This window comes from Miscanthus floridulus, chromosome 14 (genome assembly GCF_019320115.1).
Source record: "Miscanthus floridulus cultivar M001 chromosome 14, ASM1932011v1, whole genome shotgun sequence".
Classification (NCBI taxonomy): domain Eukaryota; kingdom Viridiplantae; phylum Streptophyta; class Magnoliopsida; order Poales; family Poaceae; genus Miscanthus; species Miscanthus floridulus.
Window position 1 is genome coordinate 31,782,928 of NC_089593.1, and position 7,014 is coordinate 31,789,941.

A 7,014-nucleotide genomic window follows, 5' to 3' on the forward strand; every position below is an offset into this window, starting at 1 on the left:
AAGTGATACATTAATAAATACCAACAAGCATTTTTGGTGCCATTGCCGGGAAAGGTAAATAGGCAAAGGAAGTATTGATAAACTTATACTTATTGATGTGATCGAAGATAACTATTGACCTCTGCTCAAACAGGCTTACCCTTGTATTGTCTACTTGTGTATCTTATGCAGGGTAATGTATGACCAGTTTTGACCTTCCAACAAACTACGTTGAAGATCCAGAAGCATTAATCAGAAGGAATAGAGCTAAACTTAAGAAAGTTCAAGCTTTAAAGTAGGAAGACATCCATAAAAGACGAAGCTTAACACCTAAATTTGAAGCTATGGGTAATAGGACTCTCCGTGAATTCTCTGCTCCAACTATGACCAACATCCGTACTAGACCAACAGTCAATGTTGGAGATAATAGATTCGAGCTCAAGCCATCCCTCATCAACATGGTGCAAGCAAGCCAATTTTGTGGAAAGGCATATGAAGATGCGAGTGCACATCTCCAACACTTCCTGGAGATCTGTAGCACTTTCACTACCAAAGGAGTAACCCAAGATGCCATATTACTTCATCTCTTCCCATTCTCACTCTTGGGCAAGGCAAAACAATGGTTCTATGCCAACAAAGATTGAAATACTACATGGGATAACTGCTCCACCGCCTTCCTAGCAAAGTTCTTTCCCACAAGCAAGACCAATGCTCTACATGGGAGAATTTCTAGTTTTCAGCAGCAACATGATGAATCTATCCCTAAGGCATGGGAACGCTTTCAAGACTACATATCAAAATGTCCTCATCATGGGATGGAGAATTGGCTACTCATGTAGACTTTCTACCACGGGTTGACCAACAGTACCCATGAGACTATGGATGTTGCTGTTGGAGGAGCATTCCTGCCACTTACACTCCTAGCTGCAACAACTCTCGTGGAGAAGATGGCCTCCAACCAAGGCTCGAATGAAGAACGTCTTCAAACCTGCAAGAGAGGTGGAGGTATGCATCAACTCAAGGAGGAAGACATGTGGTCTGCCAAGATGGACCTACTAATGAAGAACCTCGAAGACCGAGCCAATGAAAAGCAAGAAGTCATGCATATTCATGATTCTCGCATGACTTGTGAAGTGTGTGGAAACACTGGTCATTCAGGGAGCAACTGTCCTGCAACCCATGAGAATGTGAACTTTGTCAACAACACCAACTACTTTCATCCTCAGCAGAATCAAGGATGGAATCAGCAACAAAGACTGAACTACCAAGGTAATAATTTTAATAATTTCAATCAATCACCCTTGAGAGAATTAATTGCTAGGTAATCTAAACTTATGGAGGGATTATGTAGAAAGGTAGCTACCAATGATAAAATTCTAGAGAACATAAATAATAGAATGGATAGCTTTGCTTCTGCCATTAAGAACCAGCATAACTTTAATAAAATGGTAGAATCACAAATAGCTCAGCTGACAGATGTTGTTCCTCCGACCGACAAAGGTAAGATTCTGGGGCAATCAGAAGATCTAGAAACTATAAATCTTGTCGATATTCACAATGCAACATATTACTGTATACAACCATCAATGGGAAGGTGGATAGATTATACCTTGCCAAAAAAGAAGAGCGATCCTGGGAGACTTGTCATTCCCATCACCATTGAACCTCATATTTTCCAAGAAGCTGTCTGTGACTTCGGAGCAAGTGTCAACATCATGCCTAAGGTAATTTATGATCAAATTAATGGAGATACTTTATTGTACATAAATATGCGTTTGTAGCTTGCAAATCAGTCACTCTGCTACCCCAAGGGAGTTCATGAAGATGTCATTGTTCGTGTGGGACAATCATATGTTCCCGTAGACTTTGTGGTTTTGGAAACAGGTGGAGATGTAAGGGCACCCATTATTTTGGGCTGACCTTTCCTAAGCACCACAAAAGCCATCATCTATGCGGACAGTGCCAAGATCTGTTTCACAATCAAGGATAGAAAGGAGAAGTTTTCTTTCAAGAACCGCATCCTGCAATCTCCTGGATATCCATAGATGCCGTACCTACCCAAAGAGATAACAATGACCAAGAAGAAGAACAGCAGGAGAAGGATGAAGAACAAGGCCAGGCAGCCTGAAGAACAATTAGTTAACATGATCAACACACTTCGATCAGAGTACGACCACCTCCTCACTTCACCATTTCTTGCTAAGAAGGATGACCCTAGTGTACCCAAGATCGAGTGTACCATTGGACAAAGGATATTTCACAAGACCTTCTGCGACATTTGAACGGGTGTTAACATAATGTCCAAGTTAACATATGAATATTTATTCGGTGATGAACCTTTGTTCCCTACATATATGCAATTGCAGATGGTGGACCAATCTATCTGATTTTCGAAGGGAATAGCGAAAGATGTTATGGTAAGAATACATGATCAGTTTGCCCCTGCCGAATTCATGGTTCTAGACATGGGTGAAGAAGAAGATGATACGCCCATCATCCTTGGAAGACCGTTTCTCAACACCACCAACACGATCATCTACGTCGGATCTAGACAAGCCCACTTCCAATTTCCTAGAGAGAAGATACGCTGTTATTTTAATAGTTATACCACTTATGAGCAGCTGAAGAAGTCTCGCTCTAGGAGGAGACGTCGATCATCCTGAAACAAAAAGAATCAATCCCTAAAGAAAAGTTAGGAGGAAGATGAACCTAAAGAAGTTGTGAAAGATGAACCTACTCCACCTAAGTCAAGCCCACAGACCAAGCAGGTATGCAAAGAGAAGGTGACATCACCATCAGAGACACCGTCACAAGATGTGCAGCCATCTGGGTCTCCATCGCTGAGACCGGATGATGCACCCGAAGAGTGAAGGACTTTTCTCTAGCCATGTCCTGCTCGGAGGACATAAAAATTTGAACCCTGACCGTGAGGTAACATCGGTAGTTATCCATATTTACTTCCTAGCATTGCATGAATTACTTTTCACTTTAGCATATTTACTTTTCTGCATTTGTCTTGCACTCATAAAAGAAAAACAAAAAGTTTCATGACTGCATTTCATCATTGCATCATGAAACCTAAGTCCCATGTGAATAAATCTACGGTGTGTAAACATCCACGAGAATATTCACTGTGGTGGCATAAAATATATATATATATATATATATATATATCATGCATGTATATTTTCTTTCTGCATTATATAAATAAGAAAATCCAAAAATATTAAATAGACATCCTACTAGAACTTTGTCAATTAGGAAATCTGTCTAAACCCACAAGGATAACAAATCTCTGAATGGCTGACCGCTAACTCCTTATCCTAATCTGTGCCATGAGTTTTGGTGTTCTTGTTGGAGTATTTTGCAGGATGATCAAGAGTAAAGCCATTCATCCGAAGTATATTTTCCTGAACTGTCGCTACACTCGCTGCACGAGGAACCCAACTTCTGGATGGATGAGAATGACTTCTGCTACTAGACTTAATCTAAGAAAGACAACGCCAACATCTAGCTTGGGGGAGGAGCATCCCCTATGTATCTAGCTAAGTATTTCTTTCTATTTGCTATTTTTAAGTTTGCTATATAGTTGCTAAAAATAATAATGAAATAAAAAGATGCATAACGAACTAAAAGCAAAATAAAAATTTATCTTTGTCTTATATATATATTAGTAAGGTGTGATCTAAAAAATTGAAAACAAAATAAAAAGTGTGTGTCTAGTTTTCTGTTTTTAAGAGCTAAATAAATAAAAAGGATTCTGAGGATAATCTCTTGCAATGCAAATGATGAATAGTTACTCTGTTGTAATTCCTTTCAACTACCTAGTTTTTAGCCTTGAATTCTCCTGAGTTTTGGATACGACTGTTTTGATATAAGAATTTACTCTGAACTTAAAACTCGTGGGTATCATATGCTTAATCTAGCTATAGGTAATTGACGGATATGATATGAGAAGGTCTGAGCTGTTGTTTATCTTGTTCCAAGTGATACTAAAATTCTGGAGATTTATCTTTTGAAAAAACATAAAAATCCTACATGATGAGCTCCTGTATGACAAAACTTGAATTCCTACCAGAGCCATATATGATATTTAGATTAGGAAAACTTCCACATATATGCTGCTTGCGTTGCATTAAGTTCAGTCAAGCTTTGTTGATCCTTATGAGAGGTTTGTCATGCTCTTAAAATCAAGGTCACGTACACACCATCCAAATATGCACTACTCCTACACTGGGGGTAGGTGCAACAACATGCCATTGTATTTAGATCCACCCAAAAAATGTTTTACTCCTACACTGGTAGAAAACACCAAAAATATTCTTGATATGATATCCATCAAATAAATGCTCCAAGTTCTTGTTGCTATCTCTCAAAAATTTTGTTGCAGAAAACAAGCATGGGGCTATGCAAAAGTTATTCATAAAAAAAAGAAGAGATGAGAAAAAATAGACAAGTGTCTGAGATATTTAAAACAATAGGTACTCAGATGCCTACCTGAAAAAAAGAAGAAATGATGAATAAGATAGCCCATGTTTTCTTGCAAAGTTGTTTCTAAGTTTCAAAGGAGAGATATATTTTTAAGGAGCATAGTAGAATTAGGTTAGTCACCATATACATCCACACACATGCACATCTTGATTTGATTGTATTACTCAAATCTCTTTGGATCTGAGGTTTGACTTTACAATATATGTATTGCAAGTATGCTCTTTTCTATTTTTTCATTCCTATGAGCTCCACATAAGCCTTAGTTGTAGGAAGAGAAAGGCATAACACAACTATTGCCTTGGTGAGGATCCACAAATACCACATATATTGAGAGACTTGAGAGTGTCATATAAAGGAAACTCTGAGTTTTATTTTGAAAATCTATAAAAACTCTGGAATAATGGTGGAACAAAAAACTTGAGATATAATGCTTGACTTGATCGTTCTGTCTTTCAATTGCTCAAGACCCAAGTAAGTTTGGAAAGTCAGATCAGTTTATTCTAATCTGGAGAAGAATTCTTGTTTGAACGCATGTGTACTTTTAAGGAGTGAAAGCATCGACGCAACTTCTGATCCATTTAATGAGTTTAGCTTTGCTAAGGGACTAGCAAAGGTTAAGCTTGGTGGAGTTTGTTGATGGTAGTTAACAACCATTATAAACTGTCAATATAACAAATATAAGGGCATAAATATAATCACCAACAAAGTTCTAGGGGTTTAAACTAACAAATTCCACGAGTTTTGGTGAATCTGTATTTTCTGCAGGGTTTATTTAGAAAACCATCAAGGTGGACCTAGATGTCAGATTTAATCGCGCTTATCCACAATGAAACCAACCCTAGAAGGTTCTAGAAGACTTGAGAGGACTCTACACCGAAGCGGAGGGCGAGGCGCCGCTAGGTGGGGTCGGCCGGCCCTACCTGCAGGGCGACCGGCCCATGGGGCCCACCTATCTGCCTCCATTGCTATGTCGGTTCTCCACCGCCTCCTAGGATGCATCTACACCGTCCTTTAAGTCGGTTTGGTCCAAGGGCTCACGTTGGACGCTGCGGCCTATATATATTAGCCCCTGCCACCCCAGGCATATAACCCCAGTCATCAAGTCATTTGAGAAGACAGAAACCCTAATCATTCTCAGAGCTCCATCATATTCTAGGGCATACCTAGTTAGGCTAGGTCTAGAGGGAGGCAAGCAGGCTTCGCTTGGAGTCCTGATCGTGTCAAGAGCGTGGTTTGGTGTAATCTTTGTATCCCCTCTCTTTTGTATCCCCATTACTTTTATATGCAAGTTACAATTGTTATGATAATATTAGTATTTATCTTATTTATGTTCTTCGTGATAATATTCATCGTCTACTTTGATTATATGCTTATTATAGTTGGATTATCATCATGTTCATGCATAAGTTCGTATAACGCTCACTCTAAGGTACCATGGGTGAGTGGTCGACATTATGTAAGCGTGGTGCTTATACGTTGTTTACCTGCGGATACACCCTATATCCTGGATCATGGGTAGATCACGGATGTGACATTCCCGTTGAGTCCTTTGTAGTCCACTCCCCGAATATAGGTGCACGTAGGGTCCTGTTACGAAGGAAGAACGAGCTTTGTTCTTAATCTTCCTTAATAATATCCGTTATGTGTAGATATGACAATGGTCTTAGCAATGATTATTAGGTATAATTGCACTAATCAATGTATGCTTTGACTTATAATAAAGAATGACTTAGGAATTATTCCTCTAATATTCTATCTGACCATGCTAATGACATAGAAATAAGTACTCTGAGTGATTTATCATTATCATTGATCAATACTTATCATATATATCATATCCTATGATTTACTCTTATTATGAATAGAATATTTGTTATGGTTTACTTCTCCATCAATAGTATAAGTTATCAATACATGTCCATGCTAGACCTTCCCTATGGTAAAAATATAAATAACGATACCTAAAATACTCTCGGATAAAGTGTTACAATGGTATATTATCTGTGCGCTTGCAGATCCTTTTCATTTATATAATTATATATATTCTTTCTAGTCACATAAAATAAAAAAAATTGCTTAGTATTATTCCAGTAGTAATGCTATGTAGTACTAACAAGCATCTCTGGCTTCATCACTAGGGATGACAACCTAGTGAAGTAATGTTAGAAGATATAGGTTTATAATAGGTGGATACTTAAAACAAGTGACACGTTAATAAATACCAACAGTTAGCCAGGGGCGGCTGCTCTATTTTCCAGAAATAACGAAATCGGGCCAAAAAATTGGATTTTTTTTAATCCGGGGAGGCCCCCATCGGTCAGGCACCTGCCCAAAAAATAGCAAGTCACAGATTTCAAACCCGCGACCTCCCCCTCACGTGGTACTCCTTTAACCATTGCACCTCACTCACTTGTGTCTATATTGGATTTTGTTTCTCCTCATATTATCCTCATCCGAGTTTAAATTGAGTCTTTGAGACCCTAAACAAATTCAAATAAAAAAGTTATCAACTACAAAGTTGTATAACTTTTCAAGATCTACAAC

At 38.5% G+C, this 7,014-nt stretch overlaps 1 non-coding gene across 1 annotated transcript; it reads right to left on the reverse strand.

Annotated features, from left to right (window-relative positions):
• Window positions 1–687: 687 nt before the first annotated feature.
• On the reverse strand, window positions 688–796 carry LOC136506351 (small nucleolar RNA R71). Its single transcript, XR_010771560.1, has one exon. It is a non-coding gene; the product is annotated as a small nucleolar RNA R71 (small nucleolar RNA).
• Window positions 797–7,014: the final 6,218 nt, after the last annotated feature.